The sequence below is a fragment of the Microcaecilia unicolor genome, chromosome 7 (assembly GCF_901765095.1).
Source record: "Microcaecilia unicolor chromosome 7, aMicUni1.1, whole genome shotgun sequence".
In the NCBI taxonomy this organism is placed as follows: Eukaryota; Metazoa; Chordata; class Amphibia; order Gymnophiona; family Siphonopidae; genus Microcaecilia; species Microcaecilia unicolor.
The window spans coordinates 223,736,336-223,759,771 of NC_044037.1; the positions used below are offsets into that span (position 1 = coordinate 223,736,336).

At 46.0% G+C, this 23,436-nt stretch overlaps 1 protein-coding gene across 1 annotated transcript in view; it reads left to right on the forward strand.

Annotated features, from left to right (window-relative positions):
• WIPF1 (WAS/WASL interacting protein family member 1) overlaps window positions 1-23,436 on the forward strand; it is a 137,459-nt gene that overhangs the window by 25,096 nt on the left and 88,927 nt on the right. The window contains 1 exon segment of the mRNA XM_030210023.1: window positions 7,346-7,515. The gene's annotated coding sequence lies outside the window, so the exon portion shown is untranslated.

Here is a 23,436-nt window from a genome sequence, read left to right on the forward strand (position 1 = left end):
GGGGACAGTCCCTTTTGGGTGTAGGAAGGGAAGGGCATCTCATCTCTTACCTCAGGCAACAGATTGCCTTGAACTGCCCTTGGGGAGGGAGAGAGGGAAGGTAGCTCATGGCTGAAGTTTACGTGTGCTCTTCCAACATCCCAATCCTCAACCATCCCATGGATCAGAACCCCAGTCCTCATGGGAGTAAACAGCACTACTGTGAATCTACCAGAATGGCCTGTAGTTTCTAGAATATTTTTGGTATGATCTCAGGCTCTCAAATTTACTGCTAGGGCTTGCTGTAGTTCTTGCATTTTGCCAAAGAACTTGCTTCTGAAGTTTCCCTTCTTAAGGGGGAAAAGGGGGTTCATTTTAAGAGATAGATACCTTCAAGGCTCAATATTTTTGGGTGGCTGTGCACCATCAGATCTAGTTACCCTTTTTGTATACTGACAGTTCTCTTTCCATTTTTCAGTCAGAACGTTGAAGACCTAGGAAAGAACAGTAAAAGATGGTAATTAGAAAGTGACGCGGGATGCTAAGGATATGCTTTTAGGGCAGGATACTTAGGTCTGTGTGATGGGGATTTGTAATATTCCAGGTAAATTGTTTGATCAATCCCTAAAAATGGACGGCTGTTCCTTTTGGCTTAATAAAGGTGCTGTAGTGACAAGTACTTTGCACTGTAATATGTAAAAGAGCTTATTTCCTTTGCGTTTTCTTAGAGTTTCTCATTGTAAAGATTACATGACTATATTATGATTGCTTTAGGACTTTAATAACAATTTTCTAATCCATATCCAACCATATATTCTAACGATGTTTTACAAAGCTATCTGGATTTTGCTTTGCTTTGCTTTAAAACTGTACTTTTCATTTTGTGAGGCAATTTATGGGCACACTATGGGGCCCTTAGTCCATTTTTTAATGCATTTTGGTAAATCATGTGGAAAAATCCCATGTTAAAATGTGCTAAATCCATTTTGAACATAGCCATAAAATAGGGCTTTTTTGTAAGTCCCACACTAATTTTCCATTGGTGCATGAGACTTAGAACAAAAATGTGGGAGCACTTACTGCCTTCCTTTTAGGAGGTGCTGTGTGCTCTCACTTTAACTCTGGGTTGCCATTTAGTGTTTGCTAATTGAAACGCACCAGCTGGTTAACGTAGACATGTCTGTGCCCTACCTGTGGCATGCCCACTTCCAAAAAATAATTGCAAAAATTCATTAACATGGGCATGATACAGGGAAAATGCAAAATTACCACAAAACGCTTTAACACATTTTGGGGTCCTTTTTACTAAGCTGCAGGGAAAATGGCCCTGCGGTAGCAGCAGGGGCTGTTTCTCCTGCCCGCCAGGGCCCTTTTTTTCCACAATAGTAAAAGCCCCCCCCCCCCCCCAAAATGGCCACGCGGTGAGAAAACTCTTACCGCGTGGCCATGCAGCGAGGAGCCCTTATCGCCACCTATTGAGGTGGTGATACGGGCACCCGCGGTAACCTGGCAGCGTGCAGCAATGCCCGATTACCGCAGGGTTACCTCTGCGCAAGCCATTTCCGGGGATTTTCTTTTTCCCGTGGAAATGGTGCGTGCTGAGGGCGGGACTACTGCCAGCAGCTTTGTTGGGTCAGCGGTATTCCCGGAAGAGTGAGCAGTAAGCCTGCATTGGGCTTACCGCTGCTCTGTAAAAGGGCCCCTTTGCGATCAGCATTTTCCCATGTGCTAAGCGTGTGCTCAGGCTTAACATCCTTTAGTAAAAGGGTTCTTTGTTTTCTTAACAAGTAAAGGTTCCCGTGCAAGGGATCACCACGTCATATTTCATTAATATGCAAATAAATACTAAGGGGTCAATATTCAACCAACAGTAGTTAGCATTTTGCTCGCCTCCTCTGGCATTATTCCTGGATATTCAGTTCTGGGCCATGTTTGGGCTTCGGCATTGAATCTCTGATTTATTTGGTGCCAGTTTTAAGTCGAAATTTAGAACTTAAGCGACTCTGGGTTACTGCATAAAGGGAGTCTTTTACAAAGGTGTGCTAGCGTTTTTAGAATGCGCTAGACATTAGTGTGTGCTAACCATATAGATGCCCATAATAATCCTACGGGCATCTACATAGTTAGAATGCTCTAATTTTTAGCGCATGCTAAAAATGCTAGAACACCTCTGTCACCAACTATTTTCAACTTAATGATGATCCCTTTGGCAAAACTCCTATCAAACCATAACCTCAACCCATATATATACGCTGATGATGTGACAATATACATCCCCTTCAAACAAGACATTAACGAAATCTTCAACGAAATCGATCAAAGCCTACACATCATGAACACATGGGCGGATGCATTTCGTCTGAAATTAAATGCAGAAAAAACTCAATGCCTGATTCTCACCTCCCAATACAACACAAAAGAATTCACAGCCATAAACACACCAAACCTGAACCTTCAAATCTCTGAAACGCTAAAAATCCTTGGAATCACTATCGACCACCACCTAACGCTTGAAACTCACGCTAACAACACAACAAAAAAGATGTTTTACAGCATGTGGAAACTGAAAAGGATAAGACCATACTTCCCAAGATCCGTCTTTCGCAGCCTAGTGCAATCCCTCGTGCTCAGCCATTTGGATTACTGCAACTCACTATATGCAGGTTGCAAAGAACAAATACTGAGGAAACTTCAAACAGCCCAGAATACAGCAGCCAGACTCATCTTTGGAAAGCCAAAATATGAAAGTGCAAAACCATTACGAGAGAAACTGCACTGGCTCCCACTCAAGGAACGCGTCACTTTTAAAATATGCACATTAGTCCACAAAATCATTCACAGCGAAGCCCCAGCCTACATGTACAAGTTGATAGACTTACCAACCAGAAACGCCAAAAGATCATCCCGAACCTTCCTTAACCTCCACTTCCCCAATTGCAAGGGCGTGAAATACAAAGCGCTACACGTGTCAACCTTTTCTCACATGAGCACGCAGTTTTGGAATACACTGCCGCGCAACTTAAGAACAATCAACGAGCAAGCTTCCTTCCGCAGATTATTGAAGACCCATCTTTTCGAAAAAATTTACGGAAAGAAATAAAACACATAAAGGCCATACTTAATGTTCACTAATGCATCATACATTCACCTCTGAATTCTCATTCCCGTAATATCACATCTCTCATACCTTTACTCACAGAAAGATATATACCATATGTCCTCATGCCTTTTTATCGCCCTCCAAGCTCCCAGTGTTTCCTTCCAAAGTTTCAATGTTTATGTTCCATTGTTACATTCCCTAATGACACCTCAATTGTTTCGCATAACTCTGCACAATGTAATCCATAACCAATCTGTAACAAATTGTATTTCTAACATTTAACTCATATTGTAAGCCACACTGAACCCGCAAAAAGGTGGGAAAATGTGGGATACAAATGCAATAAATAAAAGGGGCCCTTAGATAGGACTGTTTTGTTTTTTTGTTTTTTTTTGGTTTTTTTTTAATGTGGTTCCATTTATACTTTTACCCTGGCTGGTTAAGGGGCCCTTTTACTAAACTGTAGTAGGGCTAACGCTCAGGTAGCGTGCGCAAAATCGACACTACTGTCCGGCTAGCACCGGCACCCAGTGGTCATTTCGAAGTTGGTGTGTACTATTTCCCCCGGTAGAAAATATTTTTCTAATTTCTACCGCAGGGGGCGTTCCCATCGGTAATCAACAACACGGCCGCATTAGCGCATGCTACATGATTACCGCTTGAGTAGTGTGTGAGACTTTACTGCGAGATTAGTGGGTGGTGGTAAGGGCTCGGGTATTAAATAGCTGCATGCTACTTCTCATTTTAGCGTACAGCCATTTACTGCCCCAATAAACAAAAAAAACCCTTTTTTTCCCCAGCAGCGGTAAAAAAATGGCCCAGCGTGCTTTAGTTTCAGACGTCTAAACTACCACAGGCCACTTTTTACTACAGCTCAGTAAAAGGGCCACTAAGTGCTGAATATCACACTTAACTGGCCAGCTGCCAACTCTGTCCCCAAAATAGCTGATTTTCACTATTTATTTATTTATTTATTTATTTGTTGCATTTGTATCCTGCATTTTCCCACATATTTGTAGGCTCAATGTGGCTTACATAGTACTGGGAGGCGTTTGTCAGCTCCGATGAGTACAGATACTGTGGTAGGATATAAAATATTTTGGGAATTGTGCAGCGGAGGAGTTGAGTTATGTCCATTACGTGCTTTAATTTTGATGTCACAGAGATCAAGCATTTAGGTTGGATCAGCGGGGTATTCCTTTTTTTAATAAGTTAGTTTTTAGTGATTTCGGGAATGTTAGGTGGTCGTATGTCGCTTTCATGGCTTTTGGTAATGTGTTCCATAGTTGTGTGCTTATGTAGGAAAAGCTGGATGCGTAGGTTGATTTGTATTTGAGGCCTTTGCAACTTGGGTAGTGTAGGTTTAGATATGTTCGAGTTGATTTTGATGTGTTTCTAGCTGGTAAGTCGATCAAGTCCGTCACGTATCCAGGGGCTTCTCCGTAAATTATTTTGTGAACCATGGTGCAGATTTTGAAGGTAATGCGTTCTTTGATTGGGAGCCAGTGTAGTTTATCGCAGAGGGGTTTTGCGCTTTCATATCGCGTTTTTCCAAATATAAGCCTAACTGCCGTGTTCTGGGCGGTCTGAAGCTTCTTTAAGGTCCGTTCCTTGCATCCCGCGTAGATTCCATTGCAGTAATCTAAGTGGCTTAGTACTTAGGCACTAACCACGGATTAAGTGCCACTGAAAATTAATGGGCAGCCCCAAACAAGCGATTTAACCTGTCAGCAGCCGTTTCTGGCCACTTAAATCAGTTTGAATGTTGACCAGTAAGTTCATATTAAAGGAACTGCCACAGTCTTTCCTATAGAAACTTATTATCAAGGTACTATCTGCTTAAGTGTACAAGTTTAAAATCTGGAGTTAGTCTGCTTGTCAGATATATTGTTCATGATATTTAAATCTCTGCCTATGTAACAGACTTGCAGTTTATAGTGTAGGTACAGAAAGTTTCAAATGTCTTCAACTGGTGCCAGGAGGATTTTTATGTTAGGAACTCCCAGTGGTGGACCTGACCTGGGAACAGATCTGTTGGGTAGCAACACAGTAAATGATGAGAAGTAAAACATTTGTAACCTTAGGAAATCTGGAAATAATGCAAAAATGTTTTATTTGGATGTACCGCACACCTTTTTCAGCAATAGCTCAAGGTATTTCCCTGACTCTGGAAAGTTCATGGTCTAAGGGCCCTGTTTACTAAGCCACGTTAGAGGCACGTTAGTGCTTTTTAGTGCACGCTAACTATGTAGGCGCCCACAATATTCCCATGGGTGCCTACGCAGCACGCACTAAAAACGTTAGCGCACCTTAGTAAACAGGGCCCTAAGTTTGTACCTGAGGAAATGAGTGACTTACAAGGAGCAGCAGCAGGATTTGAACAGGGCTCCCCTGGTTGTCAGGCCAGTGCTTTGGCCATCGGGCTACTCCTCCATATGAAGTGCCATACTGCATCAAACCAGAGATCAACTGAGCCCAGTTTCCTTTCTCCAGTAGTAGCCAGTCCAGGTCACTTGGAAGCAAATCTACCCTCTTGGCCATTTCCAGACATTGGTGATACCAATATCCACATCTACTTGACTAATAATTATTAATGAACCTGTCCCCTAGGTGTAATATAGCGGGCACCCTCCTTAAATGTTATGAGTACTAATGTTGAATTTGTGTCCCTCCCTCTGGCACTATGACTTCCTTACTTTTTGCCTCCCCCCTCCCTCCAAAGTAGGCAAATAAACTGCACCAGTGACTTGTGCTTCAGAAACGTGTCCAAATAAACCCAAGTATATTTCAGCCCCACCACATCCTCTGGCAACAAATTCCACAACATGCATTTGTTTAAATGTTCAGGGTTGACTGGAAAAAAAACCACCTTAAAATTTGGATAAAACCAAGTTCTGTGGTAATGCCCCCCCCCCCCCCCCCCCCCCCCATCCTGGTTCTATCCGAAAGGGTAACTGGTTCCCATTAAGCTGTCCATTCTACTCACAACTTTCATCCTTCGCCATTGTCTCCTCTCATATAGCTGACTTGTCCTAATCTGCTTATCCTGCCTTTATAAGGGAATCACTCTGAACTGTGTTCAATTTTGTTGCCATTCTCTGTACCTTAACTTATTTCTGTTGTTTTATGTTTGAGATGGGGCAAGTAGAATTGCACATGCACAAATCACAGTGTAGATTTAGGCATGTTGTGCAGTGAGAAGTAACAGACACCAACTTATTTCATAAACAGGACCAAGCTGCGACTGAGTTAGATTTGAACTGCTCAGCTGGAGTAGAGTTTCTGAATCCTTTGGGTTAGTCCACTGCCCCCTCCATTCCATAAGTCCCTATTTTTTAAAAAAAGAAAGCTGTCTTAGTTATAATAAAATGAAAGTTTACTAGAGGATGCCGAACTAATAAGCCTCGATTTGATCTTGTTTTCCTCATTTGGAAAGGCGAACGTCTGAAAGGGTTACGTCTGCATAGTTAACCGGGTCTCTGTTTTCCATTCCCTGCAGACAAGAGACTATTCAGATGTGCGGATATAATTTATGCTGAATTGTAGCAAGAGGAGGAAAATGATTCACCACCGCAGTTACTTGTTGGGCCTGGGCTCAGATTTTAAATCTGTCATTGTTTTATTTTGTGTTGACTGTTTTGGAAGGCTGCTGTAGTAGGTATGAAACAGTACAAATGAATCATTGTTTTCTCAGTCGGTGCTATCCTCTTTCTAATCCATTAAGAAGCTCAGAAGCTGGAGCTACTGTTATTCTGGGCAATATTAGAAAAGCAGATTAAGTTTGAGCCTTTTTAACAGACTTGCAGTGTGCAGTACAGATACGTAACGTTTCAAATTTCTTCACCTATTCCAGGATGATTTTTATTTTGTGCATTGGCCTACATGTGTGGCCCTGTCACTAAAATGTGATCCACTATTACTGTAATGCAGGGATATAAAAGAACCCTGAGACTTAAGATTTGATGTCACCTGAAGTCCTTGTGGTTTTTAAATGGTGAAATTTAGAGGTTGAGAGCTCCTTTTATAGAAAAATAGGCTACTGTGCAGCTTCTCTGGAGGATGAAAAGCCCAGACATGCCAGGTCTCATGTACTAGGCCTCTTATCATATATGAATTTGGAGAATGTTTCATATTTGCACACAGTTAACCCTTCTCTCGTGCATCAGATCCTCATGTGCCCTGATTCTGGCCTAATGACAGGAAAGCTAAAGAGGAAACCAGGTTTGGTGAAAGATATCTGAGTACACGGTGGTTTCTTGCTCCCAGTGGCTGACCTGCTTTGACTTTTGGTGGTGTGAATGAAGCAACTGTGCTCTGAAGCACTTTACAAAGGCACAGGAGGAGAAGGGGAAGAGGTGAACATAAGAATCGACAGACTGGGTCAGACGACAGGTCCATCAGGCACAGTATCCTACTTCCAACAGTAGCCAATCAAGGTCAGTGGTATCTGGCAGGATCCCAAAAAGTAGATTCTGTGGTGCTTACCCCCCCCCCCCCCCCCCCCCCAGGATAAGCAATGGATTTCACTAAGGCTGTCTTTTAATAACTGTTCATGGACTTTTCTCCTGGAACTTGTCCAGACCTTGTTTTGAAGGCAGCTATGTTAACTGTTTTGCCACATTCTCAGGAAACAGATTCTTGAGCTTAAGTATATGCATAGAGGGGAAAGTATTTTCTGTAATATGTTCTAAAAGTACTACATAGTAACCTCATGTTGTGTCCCCCCAGTCTTTGTACTTTATAAAAACGTAAATAAGTGATTTGTGTTTACCTGTTCCACTTCACTTATGATTTTAAGCTGTTTAGCCTGTGCTTACTCCATCCCCTTTTATCATTTTGTCACCCTTATCTGTACCTTTTTCTTAATTCCGCTGCATCTTTTTTTTTTTTTTTTTAGAGATGCATCAGCAAGAATTGCACACGGCACTAAAAAAGTGGTCAGACAATGAAGCAATACAGAAGCATTATGATACACTCTTATCTCATTCTGTTCTAATGATTCCTAAATGTTTTGCTTTCTTGGGCGCTGCCACACACTGAGCAGAAGATTTCAGCATATTAAGAGCAATCTTATAAACTGGGTGCTAACATTTATACGCACATTATAAACGTAAATGTTTAGAATACTATGTATGCACACACAGGTACATATATGCCAGTATGCTGTGTAAGTGCTATTCTGTAAATATACAACTATGTTCCATAGTGAGTATTTGCAAGGGAGCATATACATAGGCAGGGCCCCCACCTACCCATATAATTTTAAGTACGTGTAAGTTATGCACATCTCTGCTGCATTTAGGAATCTCCACTTTAGTGCCAGCTCTATGGTGTCAATTTTGGGTTATGCTTGTGCCTAGGCACCTACCACCCACCCTCAGAGCCCTTTTTAAAAAAAACTTTATTTTTATTAAGCTATAAACATAATTTTACAAGAAATCCACTTGTTTCAGAAATATGATTACCGTAACTTCCAAGGAACCAGGGGTTTAAATGCTAACACTGAATGGCAGGTGATTTATTAGTATTTCAGGCTTGGCAGACCATCTGCATACATTTCTGGCATCTGGAATATAATCTATAGAGGTTACTGCCTTGGTGGACCCCCAGATCAATCTTTGCACTGGACCCAACTCTCATGTCAACTGTTGCAAGAGGAGGTTTTTCTTTTGCTGCCCTCCAATGCCATACAACCTGTCCCTCCACAGGAGAGAAATTGGGGTTTCAATTCCAGATACTTTGTTGTTGTTGTTGTTGTTGTGTGTGTTAAAAAAAATGTTTATTTTAACTGCAAAATATACACAAAAAAAGTAAACCTGCTCAAATTCAAGTTTCAACTCGGATAACACATTCTTTGACATGCTGTATCGGGTACATTGCTCATCGACAATATAACATTTTAACAAGAGAGGCAAGGTGGTACATCATCCACAGGATCCCAGCAATGGCCCTTCTTAGGATATACCAAAAGAAGAAAAACCATGTACCAGTCAAACCTACACTCATTTCCCATAATCCTCAAGTCTTTTCCAAAGAAGTCAGGAAGTTTGCATCCCATTCTGGATCTCAAGACATCTTGATTTTTCTTGCACAAGGAGAAATTCAAACAAACACACTCATTCTACTGAAAATTCTCAAGTACCAAGAAATGCAGTCGGAGAGCAAGAGAATGGGGCAGAAAGATACAGAAACATTTTTCATTGTTTTGGGATCCACAGGTTTTGATTTTTTTTTTTTTAAACATTTTCATTAGCACCGGGATAGGTTGCCTATACATTTTTACATCATATGTAGTCTTGAATGAAGTTCTTTGGCATGATGCAAGTACTATGGTATGATTTCTCAGTCTGTCAAATTTACTGTTATTATACTCCATGTATCTTGACGGGAGTGAGAGTCGTCGTTGCAAAATACAAAAGGAGTAGGGGTGAACCAGTGGCCCTCTCGTTCAATTGAAATGGAAGGGACTCCAGTGGATAAAAGATGGAAGCAATATCTTGGTATATTAAAAAAAAAAAAAACCCACTAACAATAGTCAGAATGTAAATAATATTGAGAGTCCAGATAAAAAGTGTATAATTAAAAGTGCCCAGGTGGGCTAATAGGAGGTTCAAAAGCAAATATGTTCAGATGTACACAGATGAACTCATTAAACTTAACGTGGAGCCGTGTTTGGTGGTGATCGCCTGCATCAGGAGTCACAGTCCGAGACATCCAACACATGGCATGAATTCTACAAGGCTGCCACACCGATGATTCATCAGGCACTTTTGAGTGCATATTTTTATCTGAATTCTCATTATTATTTCCCTTTGGATTATTGTTGTTAGTGTGTTGGGGTTTTTGCTTTTGTTGTTTAATATCAATAAATTGCTTCCATCTTTTATCCACTGGTGTCCCTTCATTTTAATTGAACTAGAGAGCCATTGGTCCACCCCTACTCCTTTTTATGTTTTGCTGACTTATTACATAGGGGTTTTTCTCGTCTGTTTTTTTTGTGTAAAACTAAACCATTTAGAGATATTACTTCTGAGACCAACCTCTCTGATAGGGTTGGGGTTTTTTTTTGGTTTTTTTTGCTTTTTTTTTAAACACAGAACCAGTATTGGTCAGTTCTGACTACAGATGCATCGACCCTGGGCTGGGATGCTCATACTAAAACTCTGCTTCCTGTGCTTGAGAAGCAGCAAGAATTTGGGACTTTGTAATCACATTCAGATTCAAGTGGCTTATATCCTGGAAGAGCAAAACCATATAGCTTTCAAGCTCAGCAGAAACCTTCAACCTCAGGAGTCGTCTCTGGAAAAACTGTTTCTTTTATTCCATTTTCCAAGAATGGAAGACGCCTCAGATTGGCATTTTTGTTGGTGGTGAAGATGTCAAAGTTCTGTACTACTGCTCCATCCTGCCATCTCCAAGACACCTAGCCTGGAATGCATTGTCAGGTCTACAGGCCTAGTCCTTCCTGCATAGCCCCGGAACCTTTCACTGCGCAGACTCTTCATAAGTTCCAACAGCCATGATTCTCATAGTACCCTACTGATCTCAGCAAAACTGGTTTCCACTTCAAGAAATTGGCTGTTCTACTTCCATTAAACATTCATCAGTTTCCAACACTGATAATTCAGCAAGGTGGGGGGGGGGGGGCATATATTTCAAAGCATTTGCTTGCTAGCCTACAGCTCCTGCCACACTCAGAACCAGCCCTTAAGCCACCAAGAGAGAAGGAATTTGGTGGGGGAAGGGGAGGGGGCAACATTGGGAGTAGGGGAAGGCCATAAATGAGGATCCTGGGGGCAGAGTGAATGAGACTGCCAAGAAGTTGGCTCAAAAGAAATAAGGAGGGGCCCATAAAAGTGTTTTGCTTAGGGCCTGATAAGTGCTAATCTGTGGCCAATTGGGGTAAAACCAGGGCTTTTTTGTGCCAGTACGGCATACCAGTAGTTTTTTTTTTTTTTTGGTTTTTTTTTTACCTGTTCCTTGTCAATCAAGTTTATTTTGACTGTTGAGCAGGCTCCACAGCAATCAATAGCGAGACCCAATTCACAATCCAGCAGCAGTAAGCAATCAGGGGCATCCTATTAAGCGCCACATTCAGCTGTGTGACCAGTCACAGTTGCATGTTGTGTCCCGCTCCAGCCGGCTCCTTGTGTTGTGTGTCTGTCTGAGCCTTGGCCTCACACAACACACCTCCGGCACTGCAAGCATCAAGCCTCCATTTTGAAGCCCCTTGTGCTCTGCCCAAACCAGTGCCTGAACAGGACGGCATTCAGTCCTGCCTTCACATCCTCTGTACTGAGGACCCATCCCAGCATCACCAGCATTGAAAAGCTGATGGAGAAGGACTGGCCCTTTGTGAACCTGGTGCAGCTCTGTCCTTGCTCTGCCTGCCTTGTTGTTTGAAGTTTGTCTCTTCTGCAGCCCGGGTAAGAAAAAAAGAAACTTGGAATGGGTCATGTGGTAAATTATTTTCATTTTAATTTACTTCTTATTTGAAAGCACAAATGTGTACGATATGGCCCATGTAGAAAAGCAAAGTATATAGACCATGTAATATTCACAGTGCTTCCTATAGTTGCTGCTGTTAAGTACTGAGAGTTAGTTGGACTGTCCAACTAAAATAAAACCTTTTGCCTTGAATCAGAAGTTAGTGCTTTCATTCTATGTGAGGTTTGTTTGGTACTGAGATTTGGTAAAATATTGTGTTTCAGATTTGGCAAGACTGTTCTCCTAATGGCAACAGCAGCACAAAGTGATTTGTGGTCACTTATTTTGTAGTTGGTGAGGCCCTATCCATGTTCTGTGTATTGAGGTGCAGTGTTCTGCTGATAATGTAATTTCTTATGTAGAAAATTCTGTTTATTATTTTCCTAGTTAATGTGTTGGTATTCTAGGAACTGGTGTAATATTTTCAATGATGCTTTTTTATATGCTCCATGTCTGGTAAAAGGGGTGTGGCTTCTGTAGGGGTGGGGCCATAGACTGTGACCCCCGCCCCTAAAATTGCCCTGTCTGAGTACCGTGCCATTCTTCCTACAAAAAAATACCCACTGGGTAAAACTTACCTGCATTTTCAAAATGCACATGTTTGCTCCTGCAACCTAAACACACATAAGAGAATGCCTCTCTTTATTCTGGCTAAAAGTGTAGGTGTTGTGAAAGCTGAAATGGGAGGAGTAATTTAAATTATGTTGCCAAATAGCTCTAAAACGTGCTCGCCAGCTGGCTGAAACTCCCCCTCTCAAGGCTGCGGCATCCCCAGAACCAGAAACTGGGTTTAAAAACGGAACTTTTAGCACAGCAACACGCACCACAGTCAACGTCATAAAACCAGCCCCACTGAGGAGCATTATAACAGATTACATACTTCTGCTTTTAAATGCAGCAGCCAAATTTTAATCTCTCCAGCAATGAATGGCACTCTTTCCTCTGCCCTGTACGAAAATGTATTCACAGCCATAACTGGGAAGAGGGCTTCAGAACTAGCAGGCTCTACCTTGATAACAAATCCCATTATAATTGGAAATATACCATGAGTCTTTCTACATTATAATGAGTAATTCTGTACATGAGTGCTGAATAACAGCAAGACAGATTTTAGTGAGAATTTGTATAGGGAACCAGAATTTACATTTTTTTCCGCTAGAGATGACACATCCTATGAATGACATCAGTTCCTCTTGCTTACCTATTTTTAGATTTTGTTTTGTATTAAGGATTTGTTTGTTTTCCATGCTCCTTGGAAATCTTTTAATCATATCTTTCATTTTTAAACCTAAAATAGCACATTCCATATCATCAAGCTGATCAATCCATAGACTGGTGGGTTGTGTCCATCTACCAGCAGGTGGAGATAGAGAGCAAACTTTTGCCTCCCTATATGTGGTCATGTGCTGCCGGAAACTCCTCAGTATGTTCTCTATCTCAGCAGGTGGTGGTCACACACAGCAGCAGCTCTGGCTAGGCCTCCAAGCCTAATTTTTAGGTTTTGTTGAGTGCCTGGGGTTGAGGGCTCTTTTGAGCAAGTGCAAACCTGGTGGTGCCAGGTCCCTCCTTTTCTCCCCCCTCCCGCTGGCTCCGTTAAAAAAAAAAAAAAAAAAAAAAAAAAAAAATTTTGAACGTCCTTAAAGGCGTTTATTTCGACGTTTATTTAAACGTTTATTGCAGCTACTCACTGGGACACCAGGTCGTTACAGCTCGGAGCGGACAGCAGGTAATTTTTACCTTTTTATAGCGGGCAGGGGGTTCCCCGATTTATCTCCACGTGGCATATGGCGTCGGAGGGCGAGGGCGTAAAGAGTCGCTCCCCGGATCGCTTGGGCGCTTCTAGAGGGGATGCGGGGGTCTTAAAGCCTGATTCGCCCTTGTTGGGTGACAGTTTCGTGGCCGATGAATGTCCCGGTCCTTCCTCCGGCGTGGCGATTTTTCCCGCCATAAACGCCCATCCCCCGCTCCTCGCCTCCGCCATCTTGGCCGGCCACGCGGCTCGGACGGCTTCTTCTTGGGCCGCCCTTGAGGTTGGAGACATTAATGCCATGAACGCCCTTAATTTGGGCGACGGCACAAAAGCGGCTAAAGTTAAGCGCCGTTCTTCCCGCGCGGCTCCTTCGCGGAGTGTCGCGCCGGACACCATTTTGGATGCGCAGCATGTCTCTCCCCCACTCTTGCGAGCGCCGGTTGAGGGTGCGTCTAGGGCTGTTGCCCAGGCTGCGGAAGTACACAGTCTGGGGGGTTTCTCCCCCGAGTTTGTTTTGCTGCTGCATCAGGCCTTCCTTATGCAAAACGCTGCCCCTGCTCCCTCGTCTGGTAAAGAGGTTGAGGTTCCCAGAGGTAAACGCCCTCGGGTTGATTCCCAGGCCTTGGAGGACTTTGTCTCCTCCGATGTAGATGAGGGCAGCGTATCTGAGGTCTCCCAACGGTCCTTTGCGGATTCCTTGGAGGAGACGGATCCCCGCTCGGATGGAGCGGATGACCCCTCTGCAGCGCGGCTTTTTAGCTCAGAGGATTTGTCCAACCTGTTGGTACAGGCCATGGACACTTTGAAGATTTCCTCTCCGGAGGACGTCTCTCCCTCAGCCCCTGTTGGCTCTGCCATTATGCTGGGGACGAAGCGCCCGCCTAGAACCTTCCACGTGCATGATGCCATGCACACCTTAATTGCGGCTCAATGGGATGTCCCGGAAGTGAGCCTTAAAGTGGCTAGGGCTATGTCCCGCCTCTATCCTTTGACTGAAAGTGAACGTGAGGCCTATCTGTGGCCTACCGTGGATTCTTTAATCACTGCGGTGACTAAGAAAACGGCGTTGCCGGTGGAAGGTGGCACGGCCCTAAAGGACGCCCAAGACAGAAGATTGGAGGCGGCCTTAAGGTCGTCCTTTGAGGCAGCTGCTTTAAGTTTGCAGGCCTCAATTTGCGGCTCCTATGTGGCCAGGGCGTGCCTGACTATGGTGCAGCGGGCTTTCCCCTCGGATCTTTCCTTGAGGGCTGATTGGCCGGCCCTGGAATCGGGCTTAGCCTATTTGGCAGACGTGCTGTATGATGTCTTGAGGGCCTCAGCGAAAGGCATGGCTCAGACAATCTCTGCGCGGCGGTGGCTTTGGCTGAAACATTGGTCTGCTGACCACGCCTCTAAATCCCGCCTGGCTAGATTACCTTTTAAAGGCAAGCTGCTCTTTGGGGTCGAGCTGGACAAAATCGTGACCGATCTCAGCACGTCTAAGGGCAAGAAGTTACCAGAGGTCAGGGCTCGGGCTAGTACTCGCCCTGGTACCTCCAGAGGACGGTTTCAGGAAGCCCGTCGGTACCGCCCGGGCAGGTCAGGCTCCTCTGCCCCCTCTTCCTTCAAGAGGAACTTCTCCCCCAAGCAGCATTCCTTTCGCAGAGACCGCCGTCCCGGAGGTGCTCCCTCCGGTCCTCCCCCAGGGTCTCGTACCCAATGATGGGGCCTTGGTCCACGCCCCAGTGCAGATTGGAGGACGGCTGTCCTCGTTTATGGGCGAGTGGACCACAATAACTTCAGACGCTTGGGTGCTGGAAGTCATCAGAGACGGCTACAAGCTAGAGTTCTGCCGACCCTTAAAAGACGGGTTTGTACTCTCTCCCTGCAAGTCTCCGGTCAAGCTGTGGTAGTGCAGCAGACCTTGAACAATCTGATCCGCCTGGGGGCGGTCGTTCCGGTGCCAGAAAATCAACTTGGCAAGGGATGTTACTCCTTTTTCTTTGTGATACCAAAGAAAGGAGGTTCTGTACGGCCTATCCTCGACCTCAAAGGGGGTCAATCGGGCCTTGAAAGTTCGGCACTTTCGCATGGAGACCCTCCGCTCTGTTATAGCGGCAGTGAAGGCAGGAGAGTTCCTGGCATCCTTGGACATCAAGGAAGCGTACTTGCATATTCCCATCTGGCCTCCTCATCAACGCTTTCTGCGTTTTGCAGTACTGGGCCGACACTTCCAGTTCAGAGCCCTCCCGTTCGGGTTGGCTACTGCTCCGCGGACCTTCTCCAAAGTAATGGTGGTCATCGCGGCCTTCCTGAGGAAGGAAGGAGTTCAAGTCCATCCTTATCTGGACGACTGGCTGATCCAAGCCCCCTCTTATGCAGAGTGCGGCAAAGCTGTGAACCGGGTGGTTGCTCTTTTGAGCTCCCTGGGGTGGATCTTCAGCTGGGAGTAAAGCCAGCTGCGCCCGACTCAGTCCCTGGAGTATCTGGGAGTTCGATTCGACACCCAAGTGGGCAGAGTGTTCCTGCCAGACAATCGGATTGTCAAGTTTCAGGCTCAGGTGGACTAGTTCCTAGTAGCCTCTCCTATTCGGGCTTGGGACTACGTGCAGCTGTTGGGCTCTATGACGGCCACGATGGAAGTAGTGCCCTAGGCCAGGGCTCATATGAGACCACTACAACAATCTCTGCTGCTGCGCTGGACTCCGATGTCGGAGGATTATGCTGTGCGCCTTCCCTTGGACCCAGCAGTGCGCAAGGCGCTGAGCTGGTGGACGCAGACAGACAAGTTGTCTGCAGGAATGCCTCTGGTGACCCCGGAGTGGATTGTCGTCACGACAGACGCCTCTTTGATGGGCTGGGGAGCCCACTGCTTGGGAAGGACAGCGCAGGGGCTCTGGTCTCCTGCAGAGGCAAGTGGTCTATCAACCTCCTGGAACTCAGAGCCATTCGGTTGGTGTTGTTGGAGTTCATCCCGGTACTGGTGTTGAAGCCTGTACGGGTCCTGTCGGACAATGCCACGGCTGTGGCCTATGTCAACCGCCAGGGAGGTACCAAGAGCGCCCCTCTAGCCAAGGAGGCCATGAATCTATGCCAGTGGGCGGAAGCGAACCTGGAACAGCTGTCAGCGGCCCACATTGCCGGAGTCATGAATGTCAAGGCAGACTTTCTCAGTCGCCATACCTTGGAGCCCGGAGAGTGGCAGCTATCTGCTCAGGCGTTCTTGGGCATCACGAAGCGCTGGGGCCAGCCGAGTCTAGATCTGATGGCGTCATCGGCCAATTGCCAAGTGCCGCGCTTTTTCAGCAGAGGACGGGACCCTCGATCCCTGAGAGTAGATGCTCTTCTCCAACGGTGGCCGACACAAGAGCTTCTCTATGTGTTCCCGCCCTGGCCCATGTTGGGCAGGGTGCTAGACCGGGTGGCAAAGCATCCCGGCAGGGTAATCCTGGTGGGTCCGGATTGGCCCAGACGTCCCTGGTATGCGGACTTGATCAGGCTCTCAGTCGGCGATCCTCTGCGGCTGCCAGTGGAGCAGGGCCTGTTACATCAGGGTCCCGTGGTGATGGAGGATCCCTCCCCCTTTGGTCTTACGGCCTGGCTATTGAGCGGCAGCGTCTGAGAAAGAAGGGCTTCTCGGACAAGGTCATCGCCACTATGCTGAGAGCGAGGAAGCGCTCTACTTCTACTGCTTACGCCAGGGTTTGGCGTATCTTTGCAGCGTGGTGTGAAGCAGGCTCACTTTCTCCCTTCACTGCTCCAATTTCTTCAGTGTTGGCGTTCCTGCAAGAAGGTCTGGACAAAGGCCTGTCGCTCAGTTCCCTGAAAGTTCAGGTAGCGGCTCTGGCTTGCTTCAGGGGCCGCCTCAAGGGTGCTTCCATGGCTTCGCAGCCAGATGTGGTGCGCTTTCTCAAGGGAGTTAATCACCTGCGCCCTCCTCTGCACTCAGTGGTGCCTGCGTGGAATCTCAACCTGGTGCTAAGAGCATTGCAGAAGCCGCCTTTGGAACCCTTGTCGAGGGCATCTCTGAAAGACCTGACGTTGAAAGCAGTCTTTTTGGTGGCTATCACTTCAGGCAGAAGAGTTTCCGAGCTCCAGGCACTCTCATGTCGAGAGTTTTTTCTGCAGTTCACTGAGGCAGGAGTGACTATTCGCACAGTGCCTTCCTTCCTGCCCAAGATTGTTTTTCGCTTCCATGTGATTCAGCAGCTTTGTCTCCCCTCCTTTCGTAGGGAGGTCTACCCAGAGGAATACTCTGCTCTCAATTTCTGGATGTGAGACGAGTCATCATCAGATACTTGGAAGTGACCAATGATTTCCGGAAATCGGATCATCTGTTTGTCCTGTTTACAGGTCCTCGTAAGGGTCTGCAGGCTTCTAAGCCTACAGTGGCAAGATGGGCAAGGAAGCCATTGCAGCGGCTTGGGTGGCCGCGGGGAAGGCCCATACCTTTGCCAGGCATTACCGCTTGACTTTGGCTGCTCGGGCGGAGGTCCGGTTTGGAGCTTCAGTGTTGCGGTCAGGGATTTCTATGTCCCGCCCTGGGTGAGTACTGCTTCGGTACATCCCACCAGTCTATGGATTGATCAGCTTGATGATATGGAAGGTAAAATTATGTATCATACCTGATAATTTTGTTTCCATTAATCATAGCTGATCAATCCATAGCCCCTCCCAGATATCTGTACTGTTTATATTCTGGTTGAATTTTAGGTTCAAGTTTAGCCTTCAGTTACTTCAGGAGGACTTCGTGTTCAAGTTCTTCTTTCACTTGGATTCTTCAAGAGTTGAGACGAGTTTGTGTTACAGTGAGCTGCTGCATTCCTCTCCCCTCCGTTTTACGGGGCTGGATTGAGATTTAAATTCTGCCGGCACTCCCTCCCGCTTCGTGCGGCTGTAGGGCAGCTTTGTACCCCTCCCGCTTCAGCGGTGTTAGGGTCAGTCAGCTCCTCCCGCGGTTGCGGTTGCAGGATAAGCCAGATCCCCCCGCATCGGCGGGTGTGGTGTCCTTCCCCCGCTCCGCGGGGATGAGCTGGACGGATTCCCCTCCCCCACTTGTGTGGGGATGAGCTGGGTTAATTCCCCTCCCCCGTTTCGGTGGTGGTGAGCTGGGCAGAGTGTCCCTTCGTGGGTGTAATTCTCTAAGTGCTGAGTCCTGCGGATGGAGCTTTGATATCGACATACTGAGGAGTTTCCAGCAGCACATGACCACATATAGGGAGGCAAAAGTTTGCTCTCTATCTCCACCTGCTGGTAGATGGACACAACCCACCAGTCTATGGATTGATCAGCTATGATTAATGGAAAGAAAATTATCAGGTATGATACATAATTTTACCTTCCTTATGATCCATATTATACAGGAAGAAATATGGACATGTCCATATACCTGCTCTCAAGCCTTTAATCTAGGCACAGTTTCTGCAGACTTTATGCTGCTATTTTAGAAGGACGCGTAGGCAACTATCAGGCTCATTTTCGGGACACCCATCTTTCGACACAAATCGGAAAATAGTTGTCTAAATCAGTATAATCGAAAGCCGATTTTGGACGTCCCCAACTGCTTTCCATTGCAGGGACGGCCAAAGTTTCAAGGGGGCGTATCGGAGGCATAGCGAAGGCGGGACTTGGGTGTGCCTAACACATGGACGTCCTCGACCCATAATGGAAAAAAAAGGGTGTCCCTGACGAATACTTGGACAACTTTACCTGGTCCTGTTTTTCTTACGACCAAGGCACAAAAAGGTGGCTGACATGACCAGATGGCCACCGGAGAGAATCGGGGATGACCTCGCCTTACTCCCCCAGTGGTCCCTAACTCCCTCCCACCCTCAAAATAAATCTTCAAAATATGTTGTGCCAGCCTCAGATGTCATACTCGGCTCCATCACAGCAGTATGCAGGTCCCTGGAGCAGTTTTAGTGGGTGCAGTGCACCTCAGGCAGGTGGACCCAGGCCCATCCCCCTCCCTACCTGTTATGTTTGTGGAGGAAACGGCGAGCCCTCCAAAACCCACCAGAAACCCACTGTACCCACATTTAGGTGCCCTCCTTCACCTGTAAGGGCTATGGTAGTTGTGTATTAGGGGGGTTTGGGGGGGGGGGCTCAGCACACAAGGTAAGGGAGCTATGTTCCTAGGAGCATTTTCTGAAGTCCACTGCAGTGCCCCCTAGGGTGCCCAGTTGGTGTCCTGGCATGTCAGGGGGACCAGTGCACTAGAAATGCTGGCTCCTCCCACGACCTAAGGGCTTCCATTTGGTCGTTTCTGAGAAGGGTGTCCTTGGTTTCCATTATCGCCGAAAATCAGAAATGACCAAGTCTAGGGACGACCATCTCTAAGGATGACCTAAATTTCAAGATTTGGGTGTCCCCGACTGTATTATTGAAATGAAAGATGGACGTCCATCTTGTTTCAATAATACGGGTTTCCCCGCCCCTCCATCGGGACGTTTTGTGAGGACATCCTAACAAAACTTGGGTTTCCCTTTCGATTATGCCCCTCCATGTGTCTTAGTAAAGTAGATGCCTTCCTGCTCTGTTAACCTAGGTGCTCTGTTATAAAATTATCCTCTTGCTGTTAAACTTGGTGTGTGTTTACATTTTGTTTGCTTTTGAACTGTAGGCACTTGCCGGATGATATTTAAAACCATGTAACCAGTCAGGAACGGTACTTAACCAGCTATCTAGCGATATTCAACAGGAAATAGCAGGCTGGTTAGTGGATAGCCGGTTATATTGTGTGATGCAACAGGCTGTCCGCCCATAGTCATCATATTGCTGGCTAAATTTGGCAGCCAAAGAAGGTATATCACTGTCTGTTTAAACTTAACCAGCCAGCGCGGAATATCGGCTTATTTAAACCAGCCAAGATATACCCAGATATTTCAACGCCGATCACCGGAAATGGGCTTAACACTGACTGGAGGAGGCAGCCTAGCTACCTCCCAGTGGTCTGAATATCTGCCCTTTCTGGTTTTATTTTCCTTATTTATTTTTATTGTTAACCATCACTAGACCCTACCTGTCCCTCCAACTACCGCCCCATCTCCCTCCTACCCTTCCTCTCCAAGACACTTGAGCGCGCAGTCCACAGCCGCTGCCTTGATTTTCTCTCCTCTCATGCCATCCTTGATCCGCTTCAATCCGGTTTTCGCCCTCTTCACTCGACAGAAACAGCACTTTCTAAAGTCTGTAATGACCTGTTCCTTGCCAAATCCAGAGGCCACTACTCCATCCTCATCCTCCTGGATCTATCCGCTGCTTTTGACACTGTCAATCATGACTTACTTCTTGCCACACTGTCCTCATTTGGGTTCCAGGGCTCTGTCCTCTCCTGGTTCTCCTCCTATCTCTCCCACCGCACCTTCAAAGTTCACTCTCATGGATCTTCCTCCACCCCCATCCCCTTATCTGTTGGTGTTCCCCAGGGATCGGTCCTTGGACCCCTTCTCTTCTCAATCTACACCTCTTCCCTGGGCTCCCTGATCTCATCTCATGGTTTCCAGTATCATCTCTATGCTGATGACACCCAACTGTATCTCTCCACACCAGACATCACCGCGGAGACCCAGGCAAAGGTATCGGCCTGCTTATCCGACATTGCTGCCTGGATGTCCAACCGCCACCTGAAACTGAACATGTCCAAGACCGAGCTTATCGTCTTTCCACCAAAACCCACTTCTCCTCTTCCTCCACTTTCTATCTCAGTTGATAACACCCTCATCCTCCCCGTCTCATCTGCCCGCAACCTCGGAGTCATCTTTGACTCCTCTCTTTCCTTCTCTGCGCATATCCAGCAGATAGCCAAGACCTGTCGCTTCTTCCTCTTTAACATCAGCAAAATTCGCCCTTTCCTCTCTGAACACACCACCCGAACTCTCGTCCACGCTCTCATTACCTCTCGCCTGGACTACTGCAACTTACTCCTCACCGGCCTCCCACTTAGCCATCTATCCCCCCTTCAGTCTGTTCAGAACTCTGCTGCACGTCTCATATTCCGCCAGAACCGATATACTCATATCACCCCTCTCCTCAGGTCACTTCACTGGCTTCCGATCAGATACCGCATTCAATTCAAGCTTCTCCTTCTTACCTACAAATGCACTCAGTCTGCTGCCCCTCACTACCTCTCTACCCTCATCTCCCCTTACGTTCCCGCCCGTAACCTCCGTTCACAGGATAAATCCCTCCTCTCAGTACCCTTCTCCACCACCGCCAACTCCAGGCTCCGCTCATTCTGCCTCGCCTCACCCTATGCTTGGAACAACCTTCCTGAACCCTTACGCCAAGCCCCCTCCCTGCCCATCTTCAAGTCTTTGCTTAAAGCCCACCTCTTCAATGCTGCGTTCGGCACCTAACCCTTACCGTTCAGTGAATCCAGACTGCCCCAATTTGACTGCCCCGATCGGACCGACCGTTCACTTGTCTATTAGATTGTAAGCTCTTTGAGCAGGGACTGTCTCTCTTTGTTAAATTGTACAGCGCTGCGTAACCCTAGTAGCGCTCTAGAAATGTTAAGTAGTAGTAAGTAGTAGTAATTTATTTTCATAAAGTTTTTGTCTTTAGTGAAGAATACAGCCAGAGCTAGCATACTCTATTGCAGGGTTGTCCAAGCTCGGTCCTCAAAGGCTGCAATCCCAGTCGGGTTTTCAGGATTTCCCCTGTTGAATATGCATGAGTTCTATTTGCATGCACTTCCTCCACTGTATGCAAATATTTCTCATGCATATACCTTGGGGAAATCCTGAAAACCTGACCTGGGGAGGGCCAAGGTTGGACACCCCTGTTCTACTGCCTGCCGTGAAACCTGTAACTAGCACCACTGATGCTAGTTGTGGGATTTGCTTGTCCTTCAAACTCCTGGAGATTTCTGCACTAAGAGTACTGTAGTGGCATCTCCAGCCTCAGAGGCATTGAGTCTCCTCTCTGCAGATAGCCCTGGACACTGAAGTGTCTGCTGTTCTCTTGGCATATGGTAAGGGTTCTTGGGAATGGAAAATGCTGCCAAAATCTCTCCAGAGGAAGGGAATATATTGTATTTAAAAAAAAAAAAAAAACATTTCAGGAAATTTATGGAAAGATACGTACAGTCAAAGTTGTGACTCCTGGAGGTTATGTGATTTGTTTATTTTTATATATGTTTTAGGTTTAAGCTGGTATAAATATTTTAAATAAATAAATGTCCAGTATTGGTTAAAAGATACCCAGGGCTAGTCAAGCCTCAAAATAAATGTTCCAGTTAAAGCTGTAGCGAATATTCATATTCGATTCAATGTGGCCCCGACTACATTATTTGTAAGTTCAAGTTATTTGATATACCAAAAGTTTTTATAAAGAAATCTAAGCTTTCTTTCCGAGATCCATTTTCCGTAACCTGGTACAGTCAATGGTGCTAAGTCACCTGGACTACTGCAATGCATTATACGCAGGCTGCAAAGAATAGACTTAAGAAACTTCAAACAGCCCAGAATACCGCAGCCAGACTCGTATTTGGCAAAGCAAAATATGAAAGTGCAAAACCCCTAAGAGAGAGACCCACTGGCTCCCACTCAAAGAGCGTATCGTGTTCAAGATCTGCACGATTGTTCACAAAATCATCCACGGAGATGCCCCGAGCTACATGCTAGACCTCGTGACCTCCCTCCTAGAAATGCCAAAAGATCAGCCCGCAAATTCCTTGATCTGCACTTCCCCAACTGCAAAGGATTTAAAGTACAAGCTAACACATGCGACTAGCTTCTCCTACATGAGCACGCAGCTATGGAATGCACTACCAACTGACTTGAGAACGATTAACGAAATAACAAACTTTCGTAAATCATTGAAAACCTATCTCTTCAACAAGGCCTACAATGAGAATTCATAGCCTATTATAACACCTAACCACTTCATCCTATTCTGATAGCCACTTTTCTATAACTGCTCAGCCCCTTTTTTTCCTCTTCCATGATCTTAACACCAATTGTACCTGTCTCCTGGAATGGCGATGCCATAACAGGTTTTGTAAGCCACATTGAGCCTGCAAATAGGTGGGGAAATGTGGGATACAAATGCAATAATATAATAAAAAAGTGGGGGGGGGGCAACATAATAAGATGACAGTACAAAAGGATGATGGGAAAAGGAGAGGTTACATAGCAAA